Source organism: Paramisgurnus dabryanus, chromosome 23 (genome assembly GCF_030506205.2).
Source record: "Paramisgurnus dabryanus chromosome 23, PD_genome_1.1, whole genome shotgun sequence".
NCBI classification, from domain to species: Eukaryota; Metazoa; Chordata; class Actinopteri; order Cypriniformes; family Cobitidae; genus Paramisgurnus; species Paramisgurnus dabryanus.
In genome coordinates this window covers 7,859,088-7,879,324 of record NC_133359.1, presented here as the reverse complement: position 1 = coordinate 7,879,324, position 20,237 = coordinate 7,859,088, and the positions used below count along the sequence as shown (strand labels likewise).

Below are 20,237 nucleotides of genomic sequence, written 5' to 3'. Positions count from 1 at the left end.
TTTCCCGATAACGATTAAACTTAGCACTTAAGAGCGCTTTCTACGAGCTACTTAACGAACATTCGTTGTTCATTTACGTGCATTTCCCAAAGATGCACGTATAACGATCGCTCGCAACTGGGTAATGCAATAATCCTTAATAATAAATAAACATAGATAATAAACAACAAATAAAAAGAAAAATCTAAACTATATTATAAAATGCAGAAGGCATTGCGCAGTGGGACGAGTCCTAACTAAATATGAAAAAAGAATATTTCATGATGCACAAATTATTAAAACATTTAATAAGTCATTGAAAAATAATTAATAATATTTTAAAAAATATTAGTGCACATCGGCTGAAGATCATTAGCCTAAACAAGCTTCTGCTACAATTACGAGTCATTCAGTAAGTGACATTTCAGCACTTGACAAAGGGATAGCGACTCGTTAGTAGCACTTAAAACCCAGCTGCGAGCGATCGTTTTACCTTGTAGAAAGCGCTCTTGAGTGCTAAGTTCAATCGTTATAGGAAAACCCAGCCCAGGACCATTTCCGACAATAAAATGCTCTGCAAAGTTAACTAAAACAACTGCAAAATTTACCTGTAGCCTACAACGGACCCGAAAGCTACAGAGAGTAATAGCTTTGAGCTGTTAAAAGCAGAACAGACCTTAAAGGAAGGATTGTAAATGGTGGATATAATATTAACATGTAATTTGCAGTCCGGATTAGGGTGGAATGGCACAGGCAGACTGCCGGTCTAAAAACCGAGACCGTTTTGACTTCATTCCGTTCACGCTGACAGGCAGCTGCTTCTATAAACGGCTTGCGCTTGTTTGTCTCCATGCTCAGTCTGGAAACAGTTAAATGTTTCTAATAACAGCGCGATTTGTAAGTGCATTCCGGTCACGGTATGTATATCAAATGCATATGGTCAAATAGTTCAATTAGTGCTGCTGTCAAATAAGGCTCATGTTTTTGTTAATTACGGCAAGTTACATCCAATATTATCGTTGCACCCGCTTGCTTTATTTTAGCTGCGTCACCTTAGCAGCTCCACTCCATCCAGCTGGCTCGCTGACATTCGGCAAATGTTCGTTGAAGAGACACTGATGTTTTAATGATAAAAATGCTTCATGCAGTGTTTTTAACGATTTAATGACCTCGCCTGAATTGTCAGGCACTGATAATAACTTAAACGAGGGGTTGTTCTAGTTCACGTTAATGCTACATATTTGCCATGCTATACATAAATGCTTTAATATCCTTAATATAATATCGATAACGCGGTCTGGCCGCCTTTCAGCGCTGTAACACCGGCAACGGTAAATGGCAGTGAGCCCAGCTTTTATTTTGAAAAGAGCTTATTGAGGGGGCGTGGCATTACTTTGAAGCAATACCCCTGATTGGCTGACTACACGCGTGGATCGTAGTGACAAACTCTGCGGAAAGATAGTGCCAAAAAGATCTGTAGACTTGTGCAGAAGGATTCGTGAATGCCCTGTGATCTGCAAACACAGATTCAACACTTGCATGCTGAACTTTGCACAGAATGTGTAAGAATGTCTTTTTACAATGGTTGGAAAATACAAGTTAGACTGTGTTTGTTTGCAAATTGTGAGGAGGGCATTTGTAGATTTTTTTAATGGAAAACAGCGAAACAGTTGTGCCAAAATTCTGAAAACAAATGCAACACAATCTACAAACAAATAATGACCCTCATGCGCAGACAAATCACTTTGCATTCATTTAAATTCTGTTTGTCAAGTACAAGTCGATGATTTCTATTTGTGAATCATAAAGAGTTGGTTTGCGGATTTTAAATCTATTTGTAAATCGCATTTTATATTTGTATGTCATGAAGAGTCTGTTCGTGGATTTTTATATATTTGTAGATCTCGTTTTACATTTGCGGATCATGAGGAGTTTGTTTGCAGATTTGGAACCTATTTGCAGATTTGTTTCGTGTTTACAAATTGTAGTCTCTTCATTTTCAACGATTATGGCATTATTTTGTCACCAAAGCGAAACAATAGTGTCAGAATTCTGAAAACAAATGTGACACAATCTACAAATAGAAAATGATATTCATCTGCAAAGAAGTCACTTTACATTCATTCAAATTCTGGTTTTCAAGTACAAGTCACTGATTTCTTTTTGTAAATCATGCTTTATATTTGTGGATCACAAAGACGATTCGTAGATCTTGTTTTACATTTGCGGATCACAAGGACTGTGTTTGTGGATTTTTAATCTATTTGTAGATTGCGTTTTGTGTTTACAAGTTGTAATATCTATTTGTGACTTTTACTCTGTCCATTTTCAATAATATTGGCATCATATTACCCCCATAGGCATCTCTCTAGTCTCCTTTACTATGAGCGTTATTTCCCAGAAACGTTCTGGGACTGAATCACTTTTTTTGGGTTTATGTTTCTTAGATATATCCAATGAACAATTATAGTCAATGATTAAAAATGTTTGGTTGTTTCTTTGCCTTTGTTTACACCTGATATCATCTGTCTCAGAGGATCTGATCACAGTTGGCCAGCGTTAAATGCAATAAATGGTGTAAACGGAGTACACAGTTTTGTAATGCAATTGCTCAAACCACATTCAGGGGGAGTGTAAAATCTACATTTTCAATAAGTTATTATATGCTATAAGAAAAAAATATTTTAGTCTTTCGTTTTTTGCTAGATGATTTGGTTGTGTTGAAGCATTAGGTGCAAAGCTGCTTTGTATTCGAAGAAAGCATTTGGAATTTTATATCCGTTGTTTTAATAAATAAGCAAAGGATGTTATTTATTCATAAAGTCTTAATTATTTAAACATCTTCGTACTACACAACAGGGTACTTTATGCCATGATATAATCCTAGTTAAATAGCACTCGTTGACAAATATAAAAAGAAACCGAATACGGCTTCGGCTACCTTCTCGTGCATTGCTGCTATGAAGATTTGAAGAATAACGATTTTAAATGTCAACACTACAGTACAGTATATGTCAAAAGAAATATCTTGATTCAGCTTACAGAGCTGTGGATATCTCATCCAAACCACATCATTTGATAACACAGAGCATGCAAAGGGATTTAAGTAAGAATAAATAAAATGGCTTTTATGTTTTACTTCAGTGACTAGTATTTATATTATTAATATGGTTTATCTAGACTAGATGATGCTATATATAGTACAGTATACTGTATAGTGTATATTATATATAGAATGTATACTGTGGGCATATGAGACCCTGTCTGTAAAATCCAGCCTAAAGTCTCATACTGTAATCTCTTAAAGGGATAGTTCACCCAAAACTGAATATTCTGTCTTAATTTACTCACCCTCATGTTGTTTTAGGTCTGTATGCATATGTGGTAACACTTTACTTAAAGGGGTGTTCATAAGACTGACATGACACCTTCATAATCTTGACATGACACGTGCCATGAACATGAAAAAAATTTTATGCACGTTTATGACAACTGTCATTAAGGGCCCTATCTTGCACCCAGCGCAATTGACTTTGTCAGTGACGCATGTATCATTCGTATTTTGCACCGGCGCACAGCGGGTTTTTCCCTCCACAAACGCACGTCGGCAAACTAGGGAATGAACTTGCGCTCCCTGGGCGGTTCAGCGCAAAAAAAGAGGCGTGTTCCGGCATAAACCATCCCTGATGCTATTTTGCAGTTTCAAAAAACAATTGCGCCACTGACCAGAAAACATTTTTTAAGTCAGTGGCGCATTGCGCGTGGTTCATTATGCTATTTTAAGGGCGCATGCTTGACCATAATGTATAGCGTGCACAACGCGCATACACTTTGCATCTAATCTACACAGATGCAACAGTTATTTTCAGTGGCGTGTTTACCCACCACGCAAACCACGCAATTGCGTAGGGCCTCGCGGCCCCCTACTGGCCACAAGGTGTGCGAAAGTATGTTACGCTTATTAAGACCCAAATAGGCACGGATAAGAAGCACGCGCGAGCGAGAGATTTGCAAGTATGCACGCAGAATAATATATGCGCACATCCTCACGAGGGCACAAATAGTATGGGAAGCCGAACTCATCAAAAGAAGGACGAAACTGCGCCACTCGAGTGATCTGCACCAATTCTATGCACGGCCTATGGCGTTTAATCAGACCCAAAAGTCGCGCTCACAAAACCCACGCGCGAACGAGAGATACGAGCGCGCAGAACAATATTCGCGCGTGGACAAGCAGATGAGCGAACTCTACGGGACAGCGCACCTCTGCACAGCGCGCACAAATAGCAGCCACACAAGTGCTGGAATGAGCGCTCGCTCGACTCTCTCTGTGCTCTCGTAACTGCACAACATTCACTCGATGATCAAGTTTACTTTAAAGACTTTGGGCTTCACACTTGTGATTAGTGGTTTGGTTTGATCGGTGACACGCATTTTTTGTTCCACACTCATACAGGTATAAACATGATAAAGACACCACGCAGGGGTTTAAATCATGTCTAAAATACATAAATCATATTCTGTATCTCATCATTGTCATTAAAATCTCATCTTTAGGGTATTTCTAGTCTGTATCTCACAGTAAGTTTGTTTTTACAATATGAACAAGAGAGTTATGTGATTCCCATCCATAAATTCAAGCAATAACCAACTTACAATATTGTTTGCTGGTGTTTGTTAGTTCAGTTTGTTAGATCAGTCTGAATCATAATCTAATGCTTCCTCTTTTTCTCATTTAGTTTTTTTAGTAAGATGTCAGACACTGAAGTTGCAGTATTAATTACATTGTTTTAAATACATCCTATAAGACATTTGCAAGCAAAATATATATCTGAGAGGGGAGCGAAACAATTTTTTTTAAATCAAGAATTTTTGTCATACCAAACTGTAACAATTTAGTGTTATTTTAAGCAGTGTCAAACAAAATAAACCTGGTTTATATATATCTCACTTAATTCTATATACTGAATATTATTGTGCAATTCAATTGAAAAACCTTGGGCAATGCTGGGGCATGGGGGGGCCTTGGTTCTTGGACTAAAATGGTAAACACGCCACTGGTTATTTTTCCAAATCATAAATTGTTGCACTAAAAAATATTAATACACAAGATAAGGGGAATCATAGTGGTGAGGATTGTGGTGATAGTTTTTATTTATTGTGTGGCTGCGTTAAAAAATTCTCATGCAAATAACGATTAAAATATTTTCATAAGTTAATAATAATAAGTTTGTTCTGTGGATGTATTACGTTTATTTTAAGTAAATAATAATTTAAATGTTTTCACAAGAAACCTTAATGTATGTGAACTTGATTTGTAAGAGTACTTTGGGGTTGGACCTTGCTTGCGTTTCTTGGGTCCGATTTCAAAGCCCCCAAACCCTTTCAGCGGTGAGGGTGGACGCAGCGATGTCCTCTGCTGGCGTCAGGTCCTGAGGCAGATCCACCTCCCGTTACACGGCGTGCCCGATTTATGCTGGCAAGCTTGGGATTCCCCCGTCTCCTGACATCATTGTAGCGCTTGGCGCAACGATATGCCAGCTGATGAGACTTTGCTATTTCCTCTCACGCCTGTTTAACCTACGCTGATTTGGGCGGGTTTCTCCTATCCCCATACAAAATAACTTCTCTGTCTTTGACTGCTCTTACAAGAACGTGGGTCTCCTCGGCTGTGAGCCGCTCCTGGCGTACGTCTGGTAAATCCGTCATAATAATAGCAACCCGCCATGGAACTTGCGCACTTGCGTTTAAAGGGAATGTTGGATGACGTTCTGATTGGTTTATTTGACGTTATGCTCAAACCACACCTATGAATAATGAACCTACTTCAGACCAACCCCTTATTGATTTGCACCCGGCGCAAGAGTTATTTCTCACGCTGGGAAAATAGCAACAGCGCCCAAGATCCGCCCACAAACTCACTTGCGCGTTGCGCTTCTGCGTTTCAGATCGTTATAATAGGGCCCTAAGTGTCATTTGTTGAATTATGTCATTTTTAATGCAAAGATGACATTGTTTGAGATGTCTTGGTTATGACAACTTTACATTACCATGACAACATAACTGACACTTTTTACCAGTGATACAAATTAAATGTATCATTAAAATGTCATTAAGTGTTAATACTCTGTCAAATAGTTTTATAACAGCGTCATGAATATTTTTCTTGACCTCAACTAGAGTGGTACAACTATAATTTGTCATTAAAATGTCATAAAGTGTTAATACTCTGTCAAATAGTTTTATAACAGCGTCATGAATATTTTTCTTGACCTCAACTACAGTGGCACAAATATAATTTGTCATTAAAATGTCATTAAGTGTTAATACTCTGTCATATAGTTTTATAACAGCGTCATGAATATTTTTCTTGACCTCAACTACAGTGGCACAAATATAATTTGTCATTAAAATGTCATTAAGTGTTAATACTCTGTCAAATAGTTTTATAACAGCGTCATGAATATTTTTCTTGACCTCAACTACAGTGGCACAAATATAATTTGTCATTAAAATGTCATTAAGTGTTAATACTCTGTCAAATAGTTTTATAACAGCGTCATGAATATTTTTCTTGACCTCAACTACAGTGGCACAAATATAATTTGTCATTAAAATGTCATTAAGTGTTAATACTCTGTCAAATAGTTTTATAACAGCGTCATGAATATTTTTCTTGACCTCAACTACAGTGGCACAAATATAATTTGTCATTAAAATGTCATTAAGTGTTAATACTCTGTCAAATAGTTTTATAACAGCGTCATGAATATTTTTCTTGACCTCAACTACAGTGGCACAAATATAATTTGTCATTAAAATGTCATTAAGTGTTAATACTCTGTCAAATAGTTTTATAACAGCGTCATGAATATTTTTCTTGACCTCAACTACAGTGGCACAACTATAATTTGTCATTAAAATGTCATAAAGTGTTAATACTCTGTCAAATAGTTTTACAACAGCGTCATGAATATTTTTCTTGACCTCAACTAGAGTGGTACAAATATAATTTGTCATTAAAATGTCATTAAGTGTTAATACTCTGTCATATAGTTTTATAACAACATCATGAATATTTTTCTTGACCTCAACTAGAGTGCTACAAATATAATTTGTCATTAAAATGTCATTAAGTGTTAATACTCTGTCAAATAGTTTTATAACAGCGTCATGAATATTTTTCTTGACCTCAACTACAGTGGCACAAATATAATTTGTCATTAAAATGTCATTAAGTGTTAATACTCTGTCATATAGTTTTATAACAGCGTCATGAATATTTTTCTTGACCTCAACTACAGTGGCACAACTATAATTTGTCATTAAAATGTCATAAAGTGTTAATACTCTGTCAAATAGTTTTATAACAGCGTCATGAATATTTTTCTTGACCTCAACTACAGTGGCACAAATATAATTTGTCATTAAAATGTCATTAAGTGTTAATACTCTGTCAAATAGTTTTATAACAGCGTCATGAATATTTTTCTTGACCTCAACTACAGTGGCACAAATATAATTTGTCATTAAAATGTCATTAAGTGTTAATACTCTGTCAAATAGTTTTATAACAGCGTCATGAATATTTTTCTTGACCTCAACTACAGTGGCACAAATATAATTTGTCATTAAAATGTCATTAAGTGTTAATACTCTGTCAAATAGTTTTATAACAGCGTCATGAATATTTTTCTTGACCTCAACTACAGTGGCACAAATATAATTTGTCATTAAAATGTCATTAAGTGTTAATACTCTGTCAAATAGTTTTATAACAGCGTCATGAATATTTTTCTTGACCTCAACTACAGTGGCACAAATATAATTTGTCATTAAAATGTCATTAAGTGTTAATACTCTGTCAAATAGTTTTATAACAGCGTCATGAATATTTTTCTTGACCTCAACTACAGTGGCACAAATATAATTTGTCATTAAAATGTCATTAAGTGTTAATACTCTGTCATATAGTTTTATAACAGCGTCATGAATATTTTTCTTGACCTCAACTACAGTGGCACAACTATAATTTGTCATTAAAATGTCATAAAGTGTTAATACTCTGTCAAATAGTTTTATAACAGCGTCATGAATATTTTTCTTGACCTCAACTACAGTGGCACAAATATAATTTGTCATTAAAATGTCATTAAGTGTTAATACTCTGTCAAATAGTTTTATAACAGCGTCATGAATATTTTTCTTGACCTCAACTACAGTGGCACAAATATAATTTGTCATTAAAATGTCATTAAGTGTTAATACTCTGTCAAATAGTTTTATAACAGCGTCATGAATATTTTTCTTGACCTCAACTACAGTGGCACAACTATAATTTGTCATTAAAATGTCATTAAGTGTTAATACTCTGTCATATAGTTTTATAACAACATCATGAATATTTTTCTTGACCTCAACTAGAGTGCTACAAATATAATTTGTCATTAAAATGTCATTAAGTGTTAATACTCTGTCAAATAGTTTTATAACAGCGTCATGAATATTTTTCTTGACCTCAACTACAGTGGCACAAATATAATTTGTCATTAAAATGTCATTAAGTGTTAATACTCTGTCATATAGTTTTATAACAGCGTCATGAATATTTTTCTTGACCTCAACTACAGTGGCACAAATATAATTTGTCATTAAAATGTCATTAAGTGTTAATACTCTGTCAAATAGTTTTATAACAGCGTCATGAATATTTTTCTTGACCTCAACTAGAGTGGTCCAAATATAGTTTGTCATTAAAATGTCATTAAGTGTTAATACTTTGTCATATAGTTTATGATAACAGCGTCATCACTATTTTTCAGTTCATAAAGTTTCTCTATGTGTTTAATAAATAAAATCAATCATCCAATAATAATAATTAAAATTGATAAAATTATATTTATTGAATTTGAATCACCTAAAATTAAATGAAACGGTACAATAATGGGTTAAGCCATGCAGCATTGGGTCCATATCGCTGGAAAAACTATTAACTACATTAAATAATTATTTATAGTTATTTATAATATTATTTATATTTATATATTATATGTCAATAGAAAATAAAAATTTCAGAACTCTCTGTGAAACTTTCATAAATTCAGAACCCTCCGTGTAAGGAAGTTCTGTTAGCTGTCAGTTTTTTATGTATTGTGCACATACATAAAGTTAAGTATAATCTTTTGTCGTGTCTGTTGAATTTTTTGCATCTTCTTCATGTATATAGCAAATGTCATGTCATGATTATAAAGGTGTCATGTCAGTCTTATGAACACCCCTTCAAGTAAAGTGTTACCGCATTAATTTTTTCTAACGAACATTTTTTGATAAATGATGATAAGAACACGGCTGGTGGAAATCATTGAATTCCATAGTAGGGAAAACTTATTCTATGGAATTCAATGGGAATTGTCAACTCTGTGCTTACCATATTACCAAAATTTATTAATTTGTGTTCATCAGAATAAATGAATTCATACAGATCTAAAACAACATATGAGTGAGTAAATTATGACATAATTAAAAAATTTTGTTGAACTATCCCTTTAAGTCTGATTTCGGTCATTGATTTTACATTGATTTTAATCTTTGGCTTGAACTTACTCAGTCAATATTAAAAATATCAAGAATTAGTTATATTTTTATAGAATGCTCTTTACATTTATGTAGAAATCAGAAAATCACCAAATAATGACTTCTGCTGGGTTTTCACAAATAGGGTCACACATAGAGCTCAATGACATGCGCAAAACTAGAAAATCATTTGTCTTACCTGGAGTTGGAGGATCAAGAGGTGAAAGCAAGATGGGGAAAAAAGAGAGACAAAAAGAAAATCAGTTATATAAGACATCTGACGGTATGTATCCAATACAAGACATTACATTGATATAGAGCTTAATAAACTGTTAGGTCATCCATGCTCATGTTAGACTAAAAACAAAACCCCAACAAATTTGTTGTCGCATCCAATAATGTTGTTTCTCTCTAGTAAACCCAATGATTAATTGATCAACATAAGCTTGCTGGTAGAGCAGCGCCGTTGTGTTTGGCATGACAAGCGGCGTTAGCTGGGAAAACTAAAAGCCCTTTTGGAGGCTTCAGCTTAATCTACTACAGCCCGTTCAATTTCTGACTGCCATAAGGCCTTTGTACTAAAGCGCCTTTATCTTTATAGACCCTCTATGTTTCCCTCCATTGGGGCATTTAGCTGTAATAGATGATGCCACATTTTGTTCTTTTTAGACTCGAATGACTCTTTCTCTAAGAAAATGGCAAACAAAATGAAAAACGCGACCTCCTGCTTGTACTGCAAATTTTCCCGTTGCAAAACTGACAGCACGGACACTCCCATAGCGCATTGGAATAGCGCTATGAACGCGGGACGGCGTCTACTTCTGGGATAGCGAACCCAGTCATATGTACGGTTAAACACTAGAAACAGTTGTTAGGGGAACGTGTCGGAGCATCTAAGGGTTTGGAAGGCCCCCTGGGGAGCAGAAGTCCACCTGAGCGCCTCTCGGTACTCAGCGCAGAATACTGATGCCCATGACTGATTGCCTTGTCTTTGAGATCTAATTTGAAAGGTGGACAGTGATAAATGTCTCTTCCTACTCTCACGGCCCGGCTGATGTATTATGCATCTGCGGACCTGATGAGGCGCGGTAAGACGGCGCGGCACGAGCAAGGCCGGACGTGTCCGTCGTACCGTGACACTGTTTATATAAATGACTGCACCTCAGCCACTTCTTTTGTTCACGGCTACGCGAGGTGCAGAGAAAAGCTAATGGGGGCCGACGTTAATGGGGGATGACTGACTGTAGACGGCCTCCCTCTTGCAAATCTGACAAAGTCTCTTAACACCGAGACTGAACTGGCACTTCCCATCAGGGAGACGCGTAATTGTTAAAGTCATAAAAACGAAGTGTGGAGCTGTCGTCTGCCAAAACTACCACTGTGATCCTGCTGTCCGTACTTATTCAATTTCTCTAGCTACAGTCAGAGCTGTTCCTCTCTCTCCAAAACAGCCTTATTTTTACAATCTGACCACCTGATTCATAAGCAGATGCTTTGATCTCACAGTACCGGGCAGCATGTTTGATGCTGACACCGTCTTGCTAAGCAAAAGCGTGATCGCAGGATTTATACGGGTAATTGTGCCTCTGATTCTTTGTTCAAGTGTTCACCAAGAGAGCAGTTTATGCCGCATCCCTCAGGTACTCGAGTGCCCGTCAACCATACGTTTTAATGCACGGTAGCAGTATCGACTGCAGAGGCTGAAACGTAAACACCGGCAGGACTCTGGGGGCACAACACGGCCCTAACAAATTTAAGGCTCCTCTAATTGAACCATTTTCACATCAGCTATGGTTTTTGTCAGGAAGGCCTGTTGGTTGCTCGCTTTGGATCGTGCTTTACCTCCTGTTCACTCGGTAAGAGCTCACCTTGAAAGAGTGTAAGCAACCAGCGTCAGTTTCACTAAGAAACAGACATTTAAATGTAGGGATACATTATAAAAAAGCTCACATTACTAAAAACCTTAAAGGAAAACACCACCGTTTTTAAATATTTTACTTTGTTCTTACCTCAACCTAGACAAATTAATACATACCTATCTTTTTTCAATGACTGCACTAAATCTTTGTACAGAGCGTTGTGAATGTGTTAGCATTTAGCCTAGCCCCATTCATTCCTTAGGATCCAAACAGGGATGAATTTAGAAGCCACCAAACACTTCCATGTTTTCCCTATTTAAAGACGTATGTAAAGTAAGTATGGTGGCACAAAGTAGGAAAAACATGGAAGTGTTTGGTGGCTTCTAAACTCATCCCTGTTTGGATCCCAAGGAATGAATGGGGCTAGGCTAAATGCTAACACATTCATGATGCACTGTACAAAGATTAAAGGCGGAGTGCACAATGTTTGAAAGCCAATGTTGACATTTGAAATCCCCTAAACATACACACCCCTACCCCAATAGAATCTGGACCTTCATTAGATAGGACCGCCCCACACATACGCAACCCTGGCAAGGATGTTGGTTAGTAGACACGCCCCTTACTGCTGATTGGCTACAAGTGTGTTTTGGTAATCGGCCTGACTCCCATTTACAATGCGTTTTTCAAACATTTTGCACTCCGCCTTTAAGTGCATGCATAAAAAAAAGGTGTGTATTAATTCGTCCTTTAAGTAGCATCACCAAACGACAAAACATCGAACAACATATTTTTGTAGGCCAATCCTGGAAATTAGCGGGACTACTTGCTAAATAGGCTTATTTATTTTTCCCATATACTTTAGGATTATCGAAAAAATAAACTCCGTGTTCAACAAAAGTTTATGACACCTTCACAGATGAACACAACTTTTAAGAATTCTTTAAGAAGTCTAAAGGGCCAAAAACGCGTTTTAAACGCTTGGAAACGGATGGTGCGCAGCTTTTTATATTGCTTGGCAACCACTGAGGCAGCTATCCTGTCAATATAATATTGAAGCGTGAGCGCTCTTTTGCTGTTAACTGTCATATTAGCAGAAACTTTAAAAAGAGGACACTTGCTCTGACCTCGACCAAGGGTGAGAGGTGCACAAACACACATAAGACAGTAAGTGAGTGAGTGCAGTCCATTTATTTTTAAGCAACCATTAACTTCTGTCACCACAACGGAAAGCCCGCCTCTCCCCTCATTCGATTGGACAATGAAAAACGCGAATGACGTTGGGCGCTTTTCAACTCTGAGCGCTCCTTAAAAAATGCGTGGTGCTGCAGACAGCAAAAAATACAAGGCGTTCGGCGCTCATAAATGGGGCGCATAACGCTCACTGCCAGTAGAAAAGGAGGTGTGATTGGCCCCTAAATGCGTTTACTAGAAATAAAAAATACAAATTAAGACTTCAAAATATAAACACAGAGCTTATTTTAGGCAATAATCCAAAAGTCTATGGGCTTTCAGTGAGGGAACCAGTGTCCGCTTATGTCCGGGGTTGGCGTAAAAAATTACGTCATCCCTGCGGCACTCTATAGCTATTGAATCAATGTCAAATTAAGCATCACACATAAATCACGACAAACTAGTACTCCTGATATGTTTACACTACAAATGTGGTCACGCACATTTTCGGTAACCATGCGTCCCATGCGTAAACGAATCAGAAAACGTTTTTGTCCCCATTTACTTCTGTATTTAACATTGTCAACTGCGTGAACCAGGTGTCAATGTTAATTTAGTAGATAAAACGCATAACAAGTGTACAATCTAGATCCTTTAGTTTTAAGTGTCTCTCATATTCTGGCCCATTATCTGAACTCTGCATTAAGCATGACTCTCATTTGTATAAATCTGCATGTAAATGATGCGTCTGCGGTGTGTTTACCCCGGCTGAGAAAGAGAGCAGGGAAGCCATCTTTAATTCATTAGAAAAACACACGTTGCAGAGAAGATCACCAGGAGTAAGAGGGGGCTTCACATTATCTGACGCGTTTAACTGCTTCCTCAGTACTATGTGCAGAAAGACGCCATTAAAGTTCGGGATAATAGGCGCAAAAATACTTTGGCGAGTCTTCGTCCGACAAGTCATTAATTAAAGCTGAAGGATGTTGAACGGCATGTTCAAAAACTGAGAACTGTTCATTAGTTATGTAAGAACGACACATACTGCTCCTACCACAATTAGACCCCTCAGACCGCTAACGTTATTGGCTATCGCTGTTACACGATCAACCGTTTTCAGTATTTAAGAACAGTCCCACCGCTTGAAATATTTTTACGGGTGTAATTGCGAAATATCTGAGTGGCGTAATTAATGGATGAGAATAGATTTCAACAGAAGACGCTGTGTGTAATCTCATTAGCATTGTATCAAAGGCGCATATCAAAGTTGCAAAAATGAGCTTTTGTTTTATGCTCCTTTCATCTTTCTGAGGGCTTTCTGTAAGCATCGTTCATGATTTTAACAGAACTGAATTGAAAAAGCTTCGCTGAAAGCCAGTCGGCATTAAGTAGCTTTAAACAAAAACAGATCAAATCATCAAAAATGACTTTTATTTTGCAGGGGAAAAAAGCAGTAAAGAAGGTTGTAGATTTGATCCCAGGGAAGACATACTGATCAAAATTGATGCATTGTTATGCAGTGTAAGTCGTATATGCATAAATGTACTCTGACCTAAAGGACCTTGGACATTATATTCAGGCCAAGCAAAGATGGAGTGTAGGCTTCATATTATTTGTTTTTCTTACTATTACCGTATTTTCCGGACTATAAGTCGATCCGGAGTATAACCGTGGGTTCACACCAGCCACGTTTGAGGTGTCAAATTCGCGTCTAGTTTGCTGCTTGAACATTTTGAGTTTACTCGCTTCATTTTGCGTGCGAAAACCGCACATGAAATTCTAATAATCTATACATTCATGTGGAAATCTGTGTCATGGGAGGGGCTTCTGCAACTCGCTTTCTGTAATCATGTCACTACTAGAGCAAGCTCCTTAACACGGCGCGTTTTTTCCGCAAAAGTTCACATTTTTCAACTAGCGCGCTTCCTGTGGCAATGCTCAATTCGCGCCATTCGTGCGAATGAGGCGGAATCGCGTCTACTGCGCTAAACACCTCATTCACGCCGCGAGACCTCCAGACGCGCATCAACGCGTCTTCAACATTGACTTAACATTGACTTAACATTGAAATCACTCGCGCTTGACGCCTCTACCGCGGCTGGTCTGAACGCAGCATTAGTCGCATGAGTCAAAAATGCATTTTGAATAGGAAAAAACATTTAAGTTGCACTGTTGTCGCGTTTATTTAGAAAATTATTTCACAAAATCCAAGCCGAAGAACATTAATCTGGAAAGACAAGTTATTCAACTAAAGAATAGCAAAGAACAGCAGGCTGAATAAGTGTCCATACATGTTAAAGTAGCATTAACAGTTATTTACACAATACACAAATTCAATAACATACACAACATACCTGGGAGGCTTCACTGAATCCATTGAATTACATAAATACAGGAGCAGCATATAGCGGACACTCACGGCTGTAGACGGTAGTGGTTTCTCTTGGTTCATATGAAATAATTTTGACGTATATCTCGCACCTTTACAGGACCCGCCAAACTTTGAAAAAAGTGTGACTTATAGTGCGGAAAATACGGTATTTTCAGGTTTAAAAGATGACAATTGCGCTATATATAAAAGACTGAAAATGTTGCATTGATTTTAAAATCTAATGTAGCTGGACCCTTATACCAGTGGTTCTCAAACTGAGGGCCCTGAGATGATGCCAGGGGGCCCTCAGTTTTGTGACAGTTTCATAAAAATATATGAATTTATCATAAATTCTGTGTATTAAATCTTAGAAATATACTGTAAGGATACTAACCAACAGCACTACATTATGTAATTTGGTTTGTTTTGTTTAATTCAAAATTTAAGTTTTAGATGTGTTATGTCATAAATTTACTTTTGGGTGCCACAAACAGGTGCACCAAACACAAGAAGGGGCAGCATGCCAAAAAAGTTTGAGATTCACTGTCTTAGACTGATGGGAGAAGGTCTGCACTCCTTAGCAACTTTTATTGGCATGTAAAGCAATTAAGCACAGTTTGTTTTTGGAGTTTAGTTTATTTATTTATATAGCGCAATACAACAAAGGTTTTTGCCTATTGCGCCATACAAAGGTCATAAAACCAAACATAAAACATAAAAACATTAATCATACATAAAATGTTAAGATTTGCATACTAATACAAAACAAAAGGACCAACAACCAGCTCAAGTGTACAAAACTCATAAATTAGACGCCTTTTCTAAAAAATGCATTTTAAGCTTTGCTTTAAATACATTTTCTACAGAGATTGTCCTCAAAGATAAGGGTAAATTGTTCCATAATAAAAGTTTTGAGGGACCAATGGCAATCCAAAAAAAAAAAAATTCAAGCATGATTTGCTTTCTCGCACTGCAGCAACTTAATCACATAGCCAGTCTGTTTTATCTGTGCTTCTTAAGGGAAGTGTGACAAAAAATGCAGCACAAAAAGGTGAGAGGTTTTCACAAATATAGCCCAATCACATTAATCACATCTCATGACATCACAGAAGTAATCACATGTGATAGAAAACATCACAGAGGCGTGCCAACAACAAACAGGGTACGGGAGGAATCCGGTACAGGAAGAGAGCAGGGGAGAAAACAACGACAGGCCTGATCTGAGGGGAGAGCATCATTTCCATACGCACACAACGCGGAGAGGCAGAACAAACGCCTGTGAAAGTGTAAACATGCGCACGTGACTTCCAGACGACTCTGTCATTTACTTATTTATTTATTTACCCTGCCGTCGTAATGTGCGGATAAGCCAGAACAAGACAAAAGGTAAGGGAGGGGAGCGAAACATGAACGATATAGTCGTTTACAGAGCTTCTATTTTGGTCGGGGACAGCTCTCTCTCGCTTTCCCGTGATACTGAATTAATCAAATCCAAAGGACATCATCTTGAAACCCCGACGTTCCCCAAAGGCGAGCATCTCATTGCCTATGCAGGCAAAGGAACTTCACAACAACCTAAAAATACAGCGACTCCTGGCAGCAGGCAGGAGTAACTAGCAAACATATGGGAATAGGCATTGTGATTAGATGCAAGCAGCCGAGCTCTTGTAAACAGACTCGGCTGCCGAAGACAAGACGCGTCCCGGGCTCTTTAAGTGTTGTCACATCTGCTGCTGTAGCTCGCGTCCGGGTGGCTGTCTCACACTTCCGGGTCAAATCGGGGTCATATGGACTGAAGGTTGCCAGGCTTAGTAGACCATAAACTATGAAGGAATTTCCAGTTACATCAAGAGTTTTCCCAGTAAACATTGCTGCAGACAGAACACGATATGATGATGCTTGGGTAGTTTTGGGTAGGTCTGCATATGGACTAATGGATTGGGTAGTCATCTCTATATGACAGGTGAGTGGATGGACAGATTTAAAAATAAGAGGCTTGATAACATTAGAAGTAATTGAGCATCGGATTACAAATTACTACTGGAATAGATGTACTAATAATTCAACACTGATTCAACAAAAACTACAGCAAAACATCAACAAACTAATTCACAATGATCCAACAAACACCAACAAACAAATTTACACTGATTCAACAAAAACCGCAACAAACACCAACAAAATAATTCACACCAATTCAACAAAAACTGCAACAAACTAATTAACACTGATCCAACAAACACCAAAAAACTAGTTCACACTAATTCAACAAACTGCAACAAACCCCAACAAACTAATTCACATTGATCCAACATACACGAACAAACTAATTCAGACTGATCCAATAGACTTCAACAGACTTAATTTACATTGATCCAACAAACACCAACAAACTAGTTCACACTATTTCAACAAACTGCAACAAACCCCAACAAACTAATTCAGACTGATCCATCAGACTTCAACAAACACCAACAAACTAATTCACATTGATCCAACAAACACCAACAAACTAATTAACACTGATCCATCAGACTTCAACAAACACCAACAAACTAATTCACATTGATCCAACAAACACCAACAAACTAATTCACACTAATTAAACAAAAATTGCATCAAACGCTAACAAACTAATTCACACTGAGCTAACAAACTTTAACAAACACCAACAAACTAATTTACACTGATTCAACAAACTTCAACAAACACCAACAAACTTATTCACATTGATCCAACATACTTTAACAAACACCAACAAACTATTTTACACTGATTCATCAAACTTCAATAAACACCAACAAACTAATTCACATTGATCCAACAAACACCAACAAACTAATTCACACTAATTCAACAAAAACTGCAACAAACGTTACCAAACTAATTCACATGGAGCTAACAAACTTCAACAAACACCAACAAACTAATTTAAACTGATTCAACAAACTTCAACAAACACTAACAAACTTATTCACATTGATCCAACAAACACCAACAAACTAATTCACACTAATTCAACAAAAACTGCAACAAACGTTACCAAACTAATTCACACGGAGCTAACAAACTTCAACAAACACCAACAAACTAATTTAAACTGATTCAACAAACTTCAACAAACACCAACAAACTAATTCACATTGATCCAACAAACACCAACAAACTAATTCACACTAATTCAACAAAAACTGCAACAAACGCTAACAAACTAATTCACAATGAGCTAACATACTTTAACAAACACCAACAAACTATTTTACACCGATTCATCAAACTTCAATAAACACCAACAAACTAATTCACACTGATACAACTAACTTCAATAAACACCAACAAACTAATTCCCATTGATCCAACAAACACTAACAAACTAATTCATACTAATTCAACAAAAACTGCAACAAACGCTAAGAAACTAATTCACACTGATCCAACAAACACCAACAAACTAATTTACACTGATCCAACAAACTTCAACAAACAAATTCTCACCGATTCAACAAACTGCAACAAACAATTCACAATGATACAACAAACGGAAACAAACACTGGCAAACTCACTGATCTAACAAACACCTACAAACGAATTCATACTGATCAAACAAACATCAACAAACTAATTGACACTGATTCAACAAACTGCAACAAACAACAATAATCAAATGAACGTCAACAAACACTGACAAACTAATGCACAATAATAACCCAACAAACCCCACTAAACTAATTCACTGATTCAACAAACACCAACAAACTAATTCACACTGATCCAACAAAAATCAACAAACTAATTCACACTGATCCAACCAACACAAACAAACTAATTCATACTGATCAAACAAACATCAACAAACTAATTGACACTGATTCAACAAACACCAACAAACTAATTTATACTGATCAAACAAACATCAACAAACTAATTCACACTGATCAAACAAATACAAACTAATTCATACTGATCAAACAAACATCAACAAACTAATTGACACTGATTCAACAAACACCAACAAACTAATTTATACTGATCAAACAAACATCAACAAACTAATTCTCACTGATTCAAAAAACTTCAACAAACAACTCTCAATAATCCAATAAACGTCAACAAACACTGACAAACTAATTCACACTGATTTAACAAACTGCAAAAAGCGACTCACAATGATCCAATAAACGTCAACAAACACAGACAAACTAAAACACAATGACCAATCAAACCGCAGCAAACACCACCAAACGAATTCACTGATCCAACAAACACCAACAAATGAATGCACAATGATCCAACAAACACCAACAAATTAATGCACAACGATCCAACAAACACCAACAAACTAATGCACAATGATCCAACAAACACCAACAAACTAATGCACAATGATCCAGCAAACACCAGCAAACTAATTCACACTGATCAAAAACCAAACACCAACCAACATCAACATTTGAAATGAATGAGTTTATTGCCGTTTGTTGGATCAGTGTGAATTAGCCTTTTCAAAAAACTTCTGTGCTATTTCAGTGAAAACAAATCGATAGTAAGCCAATAAAACATCCAACCTTTAACTTTGTCTCACAACTCTAAATACCCTTCAGTATTACTATGCAAAGCTGAGTCACTCACTTACATGCATAAACACATCTTCTGTTAGTCAAATAACTTCATTCAAATGATGCAATATGTTCAAAGGTAAACTGTGTTTTTATCTGTGCCCTTCACAGTGCTTCAGCTGGTATGGTGCCAAGTATCCATGGCTACTCCGAATATGACACAACCTGTATTTCAATCTGCGAAGGTAACGAGAATAGACAATTTACTCTCCCATCACTCACTGTCAACGTCTGTTATCAACAAATCTGTCTCACCTTCAGTAAGTGTCTCTGCCAACTGCATGCTTATTATTACTATGCCATTAAAAATTCCAGCGCTGTACCTTAACGGAGACAAAAAAATGGCACTCTGCATTTTTATAAGCTGAGATATGGCAAAGAAAAAGGAGGTACAGCATAACTCATAGGAAACTCTTAATACCTTCCTGACAGGAAGTTTTTGAATAGGATTGTTTATTTAGTGGGGATATGGAAGAGGTAAATAGATAATATGTCTCCTAAATTGACTGTGAAGGCCATTAAAGTTTGCAGAAAAACAGAACTTTGCAACTAAAAACTAGATTTCAGAATCACAATGTGCTTTAGACACCAAGCATGCAAACACACACGCAAGGAATTTGTTGTGGTTTCCACAGAGTATATACAAAGTTTTAGTTAATGAATGA

At 36.9% G+C, this 20,237-nt stretch overlaps 1 protein-coding gene and 1 long non-coding RNA gene across 2 annotated transcripts in view; one reads left to right on the top strand and one right to left on the bottom strand.

Annotated features, from left to right (window-relative positions):
• Positions 1–20,237, bottom strand: part of roraa (RAR-related orphan receptor A, paralog a) — a 371,653-nt gene that overhangs the window by 266,267 nt on the left and 85,149 nt on the right. The gene's annotated exons all lie outside the window — the stretch shown is intronic.
• Positions 16,159–20,237, top strand: part of LOC135781859 (uncharacterized) — a 63,355-nt gene continuing 59,276 nt past the window's right edge. The window contains exons 1-2 of the long non-coding RNA XR_010545280.2: positions 16,159–16,918; positions 19,684–19,757. This is a non-coding gene — a long non-coding RNA (uncharacterized lncRNA). The remainder of the gene's footprint in view (positions 16,919–19,683; positions 19,758–20,237) is intronic.